Consider the following 13,912-nt stretch of genomic DNA (forward strand, 5'->3'; position numbering starts at 1 on the left):
TATTTCCTAGACAAAATCCAAGCCCTACACCCCACACTTTAAGGCTCCCCAAGAGGAAAATACGTTCTTTCAGAGTAGCACCTCCTAAGCAGCTCTTGATCGGTGCTAGCATTTGCTGCACACAACCTGACAAGAGGAAATGAGGACTCCCAGCATTTGAGTTCAGAGATGACAACTGTAACCACTGTTTTGCTGAGTGTGGAGTATGGCTAGGCAAAAGTGCATACAAAAAAAGCCATGCTGGAACATGACCTTCTGCTCATGTGTACCTTGGACATCTCAGATCTTGTCCAACCTCACTTTCTATGTGATGAGTTTGCCTCTTTATCATCTAGATGGGTTGGAAGCAGCAAAATCACATGCATATCACTGTGCCTTGCCGAGGAGATATTCAGTGTTGACCTTCACATTCTGTGTGACCCTTTCCCCAGCCACCAAAAAAAAAAAAAGAATGTCTGTGCACAGAGCTTCTTCTGTGTGACTCAGGCATGCAGTAAGCACACCATGTCACCATGTGTCATTTCCTAGAGGTGTGACAGTGATGAACCCCACCTGTGTCCACACTGCAAAACACTCGCACATATGTGCTATATAATCTCTCAAATGGCATATCATCCTCTGAATCATTACACAGTTATTAAATTCTGGAAATTAATCAGCTGGAAGCAGGCAACTCCTTCTCTCTATTTGCATCATCAGGTGCCGTCAAGTATTACTGCTCCCAATGTTTTAACTTTTCAAATTTATAATTATTAACAACTTCCCTGATGGTTATTTGTCTCCCTTCATCAACTAGTTTCTTTTTTTATCATTTCTTGATTAATTAATTCAATTTACATCTTGGTCATAGGACCCACCCTTCTCTACCCCCAGTCCTACAGTGCCTCCTGCATCCCCTCTCCCCTATTCATCAGAGTAGGGAACGCCCCTACCCAGACACCCCAGCTCATTTATTCACATGAGGACTGAGTTCATGTTCCTCCCCTGTGGCCTGGTAGGAAAGTCTCATCAGGGGAAAGTGATCAAAAGGCAACATAGTCTATGTCAGAGATATCACCCACTCCCCTTACTAGTGCACTGACATGAAGCCTAAGATATCCATCTGACCTATCTTCTTGGGGTCTGTGCATTTTAATAAGTCTATCCTGTACTAGATGACTAAAATCTGCTTATAAGTGAGTATATACCATGTGTGTCTTTCTGGGTCTTTGTTACCCCACTTAGTACTATCTTTTCTAATTCCATCCATTTGCCTGCAAATTTCATGATTTCCTTGTTTTTAATGGCTGAGTACTATTCTATTGTGTTAATGTACCACAGTTTCTTTATCCATTTTAGTTGAGGGACATATAGGTTGTTTTTAGTTTCTGGCTATTATGAATAAAGCTGCTATTAACGTGGTTGAACAAATGTCCTTGTTGTATGGTGGGGCATCTTTCAGGTGGATGCCCAGGAGTGATATAGCTGGGTCCTGAGGTATGCCTATTCTCAGTTTCCTAAGGAAGCACCTGATTGTTTCCCAAGTGGTTGTACAAGTTTGCACTCTCCCCAGCAATGGAGAGGGGTTCCCCTTTCTCCACATCCTTGCCAGCATCTGTTGTCACTTGCGTTTTTGATCTTAGCCCTTCTGACAGGTGTAAGATGGAATCTGAGAGTCATATTGATTTGCATTTCCCTGATGACTCAGGACTTACGGAATTTCTTTAAGTGCTTCTACCACCATTCCTCTGTTGAGAATCCTCTGTTTAGCTCTGTATTTTATTTTTTAATGGGTTTATTTGGTTTGTTGGTGTTTCATTTCTTGAGTTCTTTGTATGTTCTGGCTATTAGCTCTTCCTCAAATCGTCTCAACATGACCCCACTTCCTGTTTCTTTCTTTCTTTCTTCCTTTCCTTTCTTTCTTTTTTAAATAAGCCACTGGATCCCATTTGGGCTGCGCATATACTTGAGGGGGTGGGGCCATCCACTGGGGCTTTGGAAGCCAGCATACTAGTGTCCACTCCCTTAAGTTCCTGTTTCTCCTTCTAGAAGGCAACAGCTGTCAATAGCTTCTCAGCTGGGGATGGTGAGCTCATGATTCCCTCCCCTCTTCAAACTGACTGTTTACTGCTTTAATATTGTGGAGTCAACCAAAACTGCTGTGAGTTCCTGAGTGCAATGGTCCTGTCATGTCCTGAAGACACTGTCCTCTCTGACCTCCGGCTCTTGAAGTATTTTAGCCTCACACTCTACAATGGTTCCTGCTCCTCTGGGAAGTGGGAATGATATAGATGTCCCATTTGTGGCCCATACCCTGCACCAGAAAAGCTTCGATGAAGTCAGACAACTGCACTTATCTATGGGTGTAGAGGTACAGATGTAAAAGGCACCTCGATACTGTGCTCATTTAGTAAACTAATAATAGTAGGTTCAGGCTTAGATCCTATGAGCTCCCCAGAAGTGGGGTTTTGGCCATATTTATGGTGCCAGGTTTTGTTGTTTTTTTTTTTCCTGTGGGTTCTAAATCCAACCAGAAAGCTGTTAGTTACCCCATAATACCCGTGCTATGGTACCTAGGGCCACACCAGTCATTATTGTAGCTTACATGATTTACAGCTGGTTAAAACTGTTGATGACTTTTCCCCCAGAAGCATACACAGTACCTTCAAGTACTATGAAAGCTGGTACGCAGGGAGGATGTTTCCAGGTCAGTACCAAGTTGATTTTTCCATATTCTGTGACCAAAGTGTTCAGTGTCTTTAGCAGTAGGATTTTACCATCAAGTTCTGATGGAAAATCAAGAGCAATAGTAATAGTCTGTATTTTTCTGTTGGTGTGGGCTTTGGCAACTATAACTTCTGAGGTGTCCACAACCATGTGTGTATGTGTCTCTATGTGTGAGTGTGATTATAAAATCACGGCTTATAAAACAATAGTTCTCCATATGCCCTTTTCAAACATCGTTGGTTTTAGTAATGCCTTCCCCTAATCCCTTCTCTTCCCTCTCCTACCACTTCTCTCCCTGCATTTAAATTACCCTACTTGAAAGCGAAAGTTAGTGGTTGGGCTTGGTGGCATACACCGCTAATCTAATCTTTTAAGGAAAAAAGGAAGGCTGGTCCTCGTGGATTTGAGACCAGCAGCCTGGTCTACATAATGAGTTCTAGGCCAGCCAGGGCTACATAGTGAGACCCCTATCTCAAAAGAAAAATCAAGCAAAGAAAAAATTGAATGTTCTATCTTAATAAGATTACTCATCCACAGTGTAGCATTGGGCCAGATATGAGAGTCCAGAACTTACTACTATATATAGGTCACTGTCCTTCCATCTTCATGGGGATTCATTACAGGAAGTGACTTGGATCCTACTAGGTCCCTTGAATTAAATAAATGGTGTAGCAACTACATGTAAAAGTGGCATATCTTCATAAACTCTAAGTTGTCTCTGTAAGTTGTCGCATATGGTATCAAATGCAATGTAAAGTTAGTAGATGTTATTATCACAGACTATTTCTCCTGAAAATAATTAAAAAGAGCCGTTAATCTATAATATCCAGTGCTCAGGGAGTTAAATGATCAATATAGTGTTTGGCTCGGATTTGCATTATCACAAACATACTCAGTAGGCCTGTCCTATGAGCAGTGATAGCTAATTCCTGGTGACATGTGAGGCTAACTCTTCTTTCCTTTTCATCTGTTTTCTTTTGGGGCTAAGTGGTTCCTCCTAGAACAAGACAATATATAAATAGCATGAGATAGAAGGGGAGTACTAAAGCGAACCAACTTGTGGTTTAGGTTGAAGACAAATGTAAAAACTCACCCTCTATATCCTACTGGGCAAATGATAGAAAATAGTTTTAGAAGCCTTTTCAGAACCTCAAGGTCATGCGTTTCATACTGTCTCAACCCAGCTGGAAAATACTTCTCTTTTGAAAGCATTGTGAGGACCTGCCCAGGGGAGGCCAAGCTCATCTTCATACGCACTGGCCTTCTTGGCCCTCTGGCAGTGCTGTGAACCAGAAACCAAGGACTAGATCAGACTATCACCATTATTTAAGGCAAAATATAATCCCTGCCCTCCCAACAGGTGTGTAGTGTCATCATCCAGGAGAAAAGTGAAAAGGACAATAAAGGTTGACCCCAGTGAATGAACTGCTCATAATAGCAGGCAATGCAATTTGTTCTAAAGGATGCACTGATACTTCCTGGCTAGGTGCTATATATTACAGGGCATGCTTCCTGAAGAGATGTTTGGTCATCAATGCTCTGATACATTTTCTGCTTCTATTACTAGTTGTACGTCCATTCCCAATCCCATTACTATTTTTTCTTTTTCTTTAAATGCTTAATTTCTGAAAAAAAAAAACTCTTTAAAAGTAGGACTTCTGTTTATGCCTCTTTCAATTGATTTTCTAAAGATTTATTCCTTGACTTTTAATAAGTTTGATCACATCTCTGTGATCAAAGCTATGATCCCTAAACTTGGAACTTAATTTCTTTTGCTACAAACTTACTGTAAGTGCCCTTACAAGCCTGATATTATCTTAACTATTCTGCCCAAGCAAGGAAAGTATATGCAAGGAATTATTCTTAGCATCTTTGTGGAACTTCAGGACATAGCGATCCAGTAACATACCTAACTCCCATTTCATCAGGTGTGTTTGTCTCACTGTCGGCTCACTGATTTGTCCATTGACTCATTTATTCATTCATGAAACTTTAGAATATCGCCTTTGTAAACACGGTGCTAGGTATACATTTTGTACACTGTGCATGCATGAACAAATCAGTGAGTGTCCCTAATCCAAACGAGTTCATGATCTAGAAGACACAGAATGCAAATAGGCAGGTGTCTAAAGGCAAACTCATCCCTGTGATCTAAGCATCTTGCAGCACAAAGCAGTGAGCAAAGAGCCTGAGGAGCAAGGTGGAAAAGGCTTTATAGGTGATACCGTTTATTCAGTTGAGTCTTACAAGGCAGAAGATCATAAGAAGCTAGAAGAGACCAAAGGAACAGCTGAGGCCACAGACAGAGCAGAGGAAAAGCCAATGGACCAGAGCCGATATGGACAGCTTTGGGGGTGACCAATGGTTCTGCACTCATGTGAGGAAGCGCGGATGGACACAGTCAGAGAAGAATAAGAAAATAACGAAAAATGGTTCAGAACACCATAGGAAAGTCAGACAAAATCTCGCAGGAAATGGATATAGCCAGAGGACATAATCAATTTTTCCCACAATAAAACAGCAACAGAAAGAAACCCATCTTAATAAAATAAACAGTAGGACTTCCTCTAGGAACGGCAAATCATCTTTAAGGTCATATCTATGTGCTGCTGGGTTTGTCCCTTGACAAAAAGAATATCTTTTCCTGTGAAGTTTTGGTTTGCCCTGTTGCTTTAGGTTCTGGCTCCAACAACCCAGCTATCCTGTATCTTTCTCCCTCCCATAAGTCTCAGGTTCTCCGAATACATAACACAAACTCTGGTCCTGACTTCCATTCCTCTTACTGTGGTATAGTCCCATTATCACTGCAGATCAAGTTTAATATAAGCAATATACTTGCTGGCTGGGAATGTTTCCCTCCCAAAGGTTGCCATTTGAGCTCCCTTTATGCCCAAAGTGGTTCAAATCAGAAAGCCTACCTCATTTCCTGGTTTATCAGAGTTTGTTGTGTCTTCAGATGCCTTTCAAACTAGAAGTAGCAAAACAAAAACAAAAAATAAAAAAAAACCCAAAACAAAAAAGTGGTTTTTGTTTGTTTGTTGTTGTTTTTTAACACTTGGACTTTTAGGTTTGTAGGCTGCTGGCTAATGATTTAGGTACGTAAATACCTGAAGACTAATCCCAGAGTCATTCAGTACAAAGCACTTGTCAGGGATCTTATTCAAGCAGAAAATCCTCAGAACAAATCAAGATCCAGGGAAGGAAGTGAATATGCTTTGTTTTGCCTTAAACTGGTGATTATCTGTGACCTAAAAGACAACTTTAGGCTTGGTGTAATTTGCCCATCTGCCCACAACTTCAACTACAAATGTCCTTAAGGGCCAGTGAGTTGATACACAGCAGTAAAGAAAATTTTCTCCTTTGCTACTGGCATAATTTAGAAACCATTGTTTCTTTAATCTTTCAAGCCATTAACATACTGTGTTTCTGCTCTCTATTAAATGAAATAATTTTCCTCTCCCAGTTGGGGACATTTAACTATAGACTTCTTATCATTTTTATAAGAATGGTCCTTTGGGAAAACATTTTTTTTCTACAAAATTCAGCCTAGATTTTGTGAAGTTTTGAATACTGTCCAATCTAATTTAAAAGCAAAAAATCTTCAGTGTGATTGCTAGGAAGTGAGGGTTCAGCTCTAATCCCTACACACTATCTTTTGTGATCTTCAGGTTTTTGGAGTTTTTTTTTTTTTTTACCTATCAAAAAGATTTCTAAAAAAAAAAAAAAAAAAAAAATCTTACAAACTCTGCTTGGTGTCCAGTAGACAAGCACTTTATGCCACAATGACAAATAGAAAACTTATTAAACTACAGAAATTCCTTCTTATTAGGCATAAATCTCCTGGTTTTGGCATTACTTTATAGCAAACTCATCACTCTTAATTGTTATCAGTACTCTTACCTACCTATGAATCTAATGAACTACACCAATGGCTGGCCTGGTTAAAAATATATTCGTGGAGTAGTGGCTCTATGGTTATGGGAGTAACCAAATGCTTTCAGCTTAGATGTAAAGTCTGTTCCAAAGACAGAACTCACGCATGGTACCATTAACTGGGACCAAATCCCATGACCAGTTAGATCATGTAGGCCCTAGAGAAAAACCTAATATTATAATTTTGCTCTAAATGAACAAAATATTAAACTACCCTAAGTTCTTATCTGTATATTCATAGATTAGTACATCTCTCAACTGTAACCAGAGAATTTTTATTTTGCTGTAGTCAGTGATTAATATAGGACCCACAACTGGCCAATATGCAGAGAATAAGAGAGTATAAAGTGCTTGGCTCTAAATATGGCATTTGTATCACATGGCATGTATAGCATATCCACTTCCTCCTCTCAAGGGATAGGGATAATTGTAGAATAGGAGGCTGAAAGAAGAAAAACATTATTTGCTGGACATGCTAGAGTTGCTGCAAACATAAACTTACAGAGGATATTGCACAAACATGAACAGGACAAGGTCAAGCCAGAAAAAAAAAGGCCCAACATGAAAAGGGAAGGGGTTTAAGAAGTCCACCCTTAATTGAGAAGCTATTGGTGGCAAATGATGGGAGGGAGATCAACTTTTCTTTTGGAATTCAGTCCATACCATGAACATACAGGCAACACTAAGTGAGCTACATGGATTTTGTTTTTTAAGAAAAGAATGCATGTGGTTGGAAGGTAAAAGTGGTAAGGGGATAGGAGAGAATTGAAGGGAAGAGAAAGGAGTATGGATTTAATAAAAATACATTATGTGCATGTTTGAAGATCTCAACAGAGAAAATTTTCTGCCTAATCCAACTGAAAGGGGTAATATAATGAAGAAAAATATTATTAAATTATTAAATACTATAATTAAATGCTAAAATACCTTAATGCCCAGTGACCTTCTGTTCTGATTAAACATTATTTTTTGTTTCATTTGATACTGAGCATGGACATCTCTGAGTTGTAATTAGCATTTCCTTGTCTTTCAGTATCTCTTCTTTGTGTGGGAACTTTTGAACACATCTAGTTGATTATAAACTACATAATAAAGTGCAATGTATAATAGTCACTTTGCTGTAGAACATTAAAACTTACTCCTCGGGAAAGGATCTTCGCCAACCTTATATCTGACAGAGGGCTAATATCCAGAATATATAAAAAACTCAAGAAGTTAAAAAGCAACAAATCAAGTAATCCAATTTAAAAAATGAGGTACAAAGGTAAACAGAATTCTCCATAGAGGAGGAATATCAAATGGCAGAGTAACACTTAAAGACATGTTCAATGTGCTCAGTCATCAGGGAAATGCAAATCAAAATGGCCCTGAGATTTCACCTTACACCCATCAGAATGGCTAAGATCAAAAACTCAAGTGACAACACATTCTGGAGAGGTTGTGGAGAAAGGGGAACCCTCCTCCAATGCTGGGGAGAAAGTAAACTTGTACAACCACTTGGGAAATCAATCTGGCACTTTCTCAGAAAATTAGGAATAGTGCTACCTCAAGATGCACTTCTAGGCATATATCCAAAATATGCTCAAGTATAAAACAAGGACATTTGCTCAACCATGTTCATAGCAGTGTAATAGCCAAAATCTGGAAACAACCCAGATGTCTGTCAACTGAGGAATGGATACAGAAATTGTGGTGCATTTACACAATGGAATACTAACTACTTGGCACTTAAAAACAAGGAAATCGGGGGCTGGAGAGATGGCTTACTGGTTAAGAACACTGGCTATTCTTCCAAAGGACCCAGGTTCGATTCCCAGCACCCACATGACAGCTCACAACTGTCTATAACTCCAGTTCTAAGGGATCTGACACCTTCACACTGATGCCCATAAAATAAAATAAATTATTAAAAAAACAAACAAACAAGGAAATCATAAAATTTGCAGGCAAATGGTGGGATCTAGAAAAGATCATCCTGAGTGAGGTATCCCAGAAGCAGAAAGACACACATGGATATTAGACATATATATATATATATGTATATAAATATATATATACAGATAGATAGATAGATAGATAGATAGATAGATAGATAGAATATAGAATAAACATACTATAATTTGTACACCTAAAGAGCTAAGCAATAAGGAGGACCCTGGGTAAGATAATAAATCCTCACTCAGAAAGGCAAATGGGACAGATATCGGAAGAGGGAGAAGAGGACAGGAGCTTACCACAGAGGGCCTCTGAAAGACTCTACCCAGCAGGGTATCAAAGCAGATGCTGAGGCTCATAGCCAAACTTTGGGCAGAGTGCAGGGAATCTTATGAAAGAGGGGAAAGACCTGGAGAGGACAGGAGCTCCACAAGGAGAGCAACAGAACCAAAATCTCTGGGCCCAGGGGTCTTTTCTGAGATTGATACTCCAACCAAGAACCATGCATGGAGATAACCTAGAACTCCTGCTCAGATGTATCCCATGACATCCCAGTGTCCAAGTGGGTTCCCTAGTAATGGGAACAGGGACTGTCTCCATGAACTCAGTGGCTGGCTCTTTGATCACCTCCCCCTTAGGGTAGAGCATCCTTACCAGGCCACAGAGGAAGACAGTGCAGCTAGTCCTCATGAGACCTGATAGGCTAGGGTCAGAGAAGGACCTCCCCTATCTGTGTACTTGGGGAGGGGTATGGGAGGAGATTAGAGAGGGAGGCTACAGTTGGGATACAAAGTGAACAAACTGTAAATATTTTTATGAGAAGAAAACTTATTCCTCCTATGTAACTATTTTCCAACCCCTATATTATTATTCTCCATGTGTCTGTGTGATCAATTATCAATTAGGGATATTGTAGATCACTTTTGTTTGTTTGTCTATCTGGGCTATTTGACTAGAGGAGGATTTTACAAAAGAGGCTACTTTCCCTCTCTGATGAAATTTCACTGGAACCACCCCCAGTTACTGTGCCCTGCCCCCTGCTTCCTAATTTAGAGTTCTCTAATAGCTGGGTCTCTCTAGTTAAATTTGTTGACTTCCAGGTATATTCCTAATGAGACATCCTCTGTATTTTTGGCTTCTATAGAGGATTTAAGTGAGGTCTATTTTTATAACTCAGTTCATTTTAATTCTATGGTCATTCTCTCCCAGTAAAATACATCCTCAGTGCAATTTTATCTAAAATATTTTATAGTCTGCCAGATTCGTTGAAAATGCTAATGTTTTTATAAAATATAGCAGGTAACTATGGAAAAAAATCCATTTGCTCATAAATGCAGGGACTTTTCTATTCATCTTAGGATATGAAAATTGACACAAGTCACCTGTGATTGGTTTCCTGTAGTAGATAATTGTAATATCAGACATGAAAGAAAATAAGGGATTCCTTGACTATATCAATAATATTGTTTCATTTGTAAAAGCCTAGGCAGTTACAGTGCTTGTGTTAGTCTTAGCATCTCTGTGTCTAAATCCCTCAGGAAAAGAGAGAGAGAGAGAGAGAGAGAAAGATATATTTCAGATCACAGGTTCAGAGGGTTTTGTTAATAGTTGCCTAAGCAGAACATCACAGTTATGGTTAGTGTGGGTGTGCGGCAAAGGAAGCAGAGAGTGAGGAGTCAGGTATGACCTTCAAAGGCATGCTTCCTGATAGCCATTTGTCCAGCTAGCCTGACTCTTTCTAGAAACCTCCCCTAATAGCATCATCATCTGGTGACCAAAACATGAGCCATACAGTTGCCTTTATATGTTTCACAAGTTGTGGCTATAGGATCGATCTAGTTAGTCCTCTCCAATTATAGACAGATTTAGGCATTTTTAAGTTCTCGTTAAAATGAAATATAAAATACAAATCCCTGTATACCTGAGAACTCTGAAGAACACAGAATGCAACTTTGGGTACCTTCAAAGATAGGTCTGCATGTGCTGACATACAGAACTGTCACACTTGAGTTTGCACTTCATGCTTGGAAGAATGCTCTCTTGTATGTTCTCATTTGATGCTCACTGCAGCTAGAAGGAACTCATGTCATTCTTTGGGGTACCCAGTACAGTCGCATGCTAACAAATGTTGTCTGACTATTGAAATTGTTCTCTCTTCCTCCTTTCATATTCATGAGTTAACCTCAGAGTGTAAGCTCACATTGGATCCTATTGTAATCAGCATAGCATTAGATGGAAGCTTTTTGAAGATAGTTCTCCAGTACACTGTTAGAAGAAGTAGGATTGCCAGAATCCTGCTGATTTATGATAGCAATTTCTCAAGTGCTATTATGATGATTTTATACAACAGCCAGACATGGATCTGAACCATGAGAAGGTTGGATGTTATGCTTTTTGATTGTTTTTTAAAAATACATTCTGAAGTACACACATCCTTGTACTCCACGCTTTTATAGAAGACTTTCTTAGTATTAACCACCCAAGTACTAAAATGAGGCCAGTCCTTGGCTGAAACTGTCGGCAATGAAAGGCCATTTACTGGGTAAAGAAACGAAAGAGAAATGATAGCATTATCTTTGGCCTTTGTACTTAAGGCACAGGTCTTCATTAATAAAAACCTGTCTTATGAATATCTTTGCTGAATACAGAATATGAGAGCAGTCAACATGATATTCTCCAATCTCCCTGACCCAGGGATCCATTCACCCTGTATCCCAGAACACACTTCTGTGGGATCCTCAGCTTCGTTCTGCTCCTAGCTTGCAGTTGAACAACCACACTGAAAATATTTCTTACTGTTAATGAAACAGTCTACATATTCATTCTGTAGACATATCCACTTCATCTGAACATGTCACACAAGAGGGCCTTTGTTTAGGTACCTCTCTGACTGGCTCTCATCAGCGTGATAAGATGGCTTATGGCACCATTTCATGCTGTCCATGCTCTCTGCTCTCTGCCAATAATTTCCCCCATAATATCCCCAGATTTCAAACGGAATTCCCAAATTCCTGGATATTCATAACTCAATTCACATTCCAATACAGGGTTGATTCATTTCTGTGGGCTAAATCCTTAAGCATATTAAGAGTTCTAACATTTTCCAGTAGAATCCATTTGTGCTTACCTCTTCATATTTTTCAGCTTCTTTGAAAGCACTGAGAGGCTTTAGGATATTTTGCATAAGACCTCTTTCAGTGTGCTAGGCTTTCTACAGGAGGAAAAAGAAAGGATCCTTTGATGTAAATCTTTTTTGATGTAATCCTTCTCTAATATTAATCTTATTCACTCAATGTCAATCTTTAATTACTATTAGTCCTTTAATCTGCCCACGTGTGGGATTTGGGTGAGGGTATTTTTCCTCCAAAGAAATGTCATTTTCCATGAGTTACTGTGTTCTGTTTCTAGCAGAACAGGGCATGACCTTTCTTGGCCTGCAGGTTGTGCTTTCAACCACAAAGTAATCAAGATGCTACTCTAAGTTAAGGTGATATACCATACATTTGAGGGTTACAAATGAAACATTTTGATGTTCAGATTATACTATTTTTAATCTCAAGTAATAGCTTCATTATTTATATTTCAATACTATTTCTCATTAATAAAAATACTTATTCCATACTCATTAATAGTCTTCATTTGCTTATACCTACCAAAAGCCCTATGAAACAGAGAAGACTGTATTTCTATGGATGAGAAAACTTCAGCTCAAGGTATTTGAATGAACTGACAAAGTTCCTTGTGACAAGGCCAGTTCTTTGACCAAAGGCCATAGTGTTATCCGCAGGAGTTCACCAAGTTAACTTGCCAACACGGGTATGTACTTCAAATAACTGAAAAAGCTATGGGGATGATTTCATGAGCAAATGCACTATTACTAACTTAAACAGCATTTGCGCCCAGTTATTATGTGGTTGTCCAATTTAAGAGATTCTCTGTTAAGAAACAGATCTTTGTCAGCTTTTTCAGACTATATTGTAGATCACAGTGTTTTGTGCCCATTTAAAATACCATCTTCGGCTGAAGAAGTGTAGCTTTGTGGTTAAGTACTTGCCTACTGTGTATAGATAAATCCCCTGTCTCATTCTCCCACACTGCTAAAAAAGAAAAGGAAAGAAGGAAGGAGGGAGGGAGGGAGGGAGGGAGGGAGGGAGGGAGGGAGGGAGGGAGGGAGGGAGGGAGGGAGGGAAAGGAGGACAGATAGAAGAAGGCAGGCGATCTCTCACAATACCTTTTCATGTTGTAGCGTCTAACAATTTTACATAAGCAATAAGAGTTTTCCCAATTTTGTTCCCATGCATGTTTGATCATATAGAAATTGTACACCCTTCCTAGACACTTTATATGAAGATAAGAATCTACCAGAATATGTATATAGTATTTGTATAGTCTATAGTATTTGTCTTCCTTCGAGTGATTTCTATTCTACTGTAAACTATGGCCAGCATGGCAATCACCACTCTTACCTCTCAGATCCAGGTTTATTTAGAATCAGAATACCTACTTTAATTAGAAACCTTTAGACACATGCAGGTATAGTTTCTTAAAAGTGGTCTCAGCCTTCCAAAACATGAGAGACTCTTGTAAATGCTTGCAGGCAGCATTCTTTAAACAATTTCTTTCTTTCTTTGTTTCTTTCTTTGTTCCTTCCTCCCTTCTTTCTTTCTTTTTTTCTTTCTTTCTTTCTTCACCTCCTCCTTCTTCTTAATGGGCTAGAGGTTAGTAAGTAAACACAAACCTGCAAACTGATGAAGCAACAGTATTAATGGAGGATTTTGTTTCAGTCTCCAAATTTTTTTTTAAAAGAGTTCAATAACCAAAATTTAATTGACTTGAACTATGGTCATTCTTTAAAGATTTGGTTAAAGAATGTGAAGTTCTACTGCCTACCCCCACCCTCAACCCATAGCCATCTTAAACTGTTCTCTAGAAACTCTTCCTACATGACCTCAAAATTCAGAATATGACCCTGTTAATATAAAGCACAAGAGGTGTCAATCTAGGAGAATTACCTTATTTCTGTGCATTTTTACCAATTTAAAGGTATAATGTGGTATCCTTCCCATAATAAAGGTTTCTTTCACTAGAGGTTGTTGGATACTGTTAATTCATCCCATTTTTGATAGGGTGAGAGCCCTTGTGGCTACAAAACTATATTTATAACCTATGAATAATTAATCTGCACATATGGCCTTTTTAGAATTTCAAGACAGACATATAGAAAGAGTGTGGGCAATTCATTCTGAGAATAAAAGCCTCAGATCTTGCTTCTCATTTGTCCCTCTATCTTTGTCATCTTGGGCAATATTTTAGCACTCTGAGCCAGAATTCTCTGTCT

General features: G+C 39.1%; 1 protein-coding gene and 1 long non-coding RNA gene across 20 annotated transcripts in view; one reads left to right on the forward strand and one right to left on the reverse strand.

Annotated features, from left to right (window-relative positions):
- Trpm3 (transient receptor potential cation channel subfamily M member 3) overlaps positions 1–13,912 on the forward strand; it is a 539,859-nt gene that overhangs the window by 217,629 nt on the left and 308,318 nt on the right. The window lies entirely within an intron of this gene.
- Positions 1–13,912, reverse strand: part of LOC132647009 (uncharacterized) — a 36,562-nt gene that overhangs the window by 8,705 nt on the left and 13,945 nt on the right. Inside the window, exons 2-3 of one of the 2 annotated variants that reach the window (XR_009585314.1) lie at positions 13,079–13,319; positions 11,702–11,785 (exon numbers count right to left, since the gene is read on the reverse strand). This is a non-coding gene — a long non-coding RNA (uncharacterized LOC132647009). The remainder of the gene's footprint in view (positions 1–11,701; positions 11,786–13,078; positions 13,320–13,912) is intronic. The other variant, XR_009585322.1, reaches the window with a different exon arrangement.

Source organism: Meriones unguiculatus, chromosome 1 (genome assembly GCF_030254825.1).
Source record: "Meriones unguiculatus strain TT.TT164.6M chromosome 1, Bangor_MerUng_6.1, whole genome shotgun sequence".
Taxonomy (NCBI): Eukaryota; Metazoa; Chordata; class Mammalia; order Rodentia; family Muridae; genus Meriones; species Meriones unguiculatus.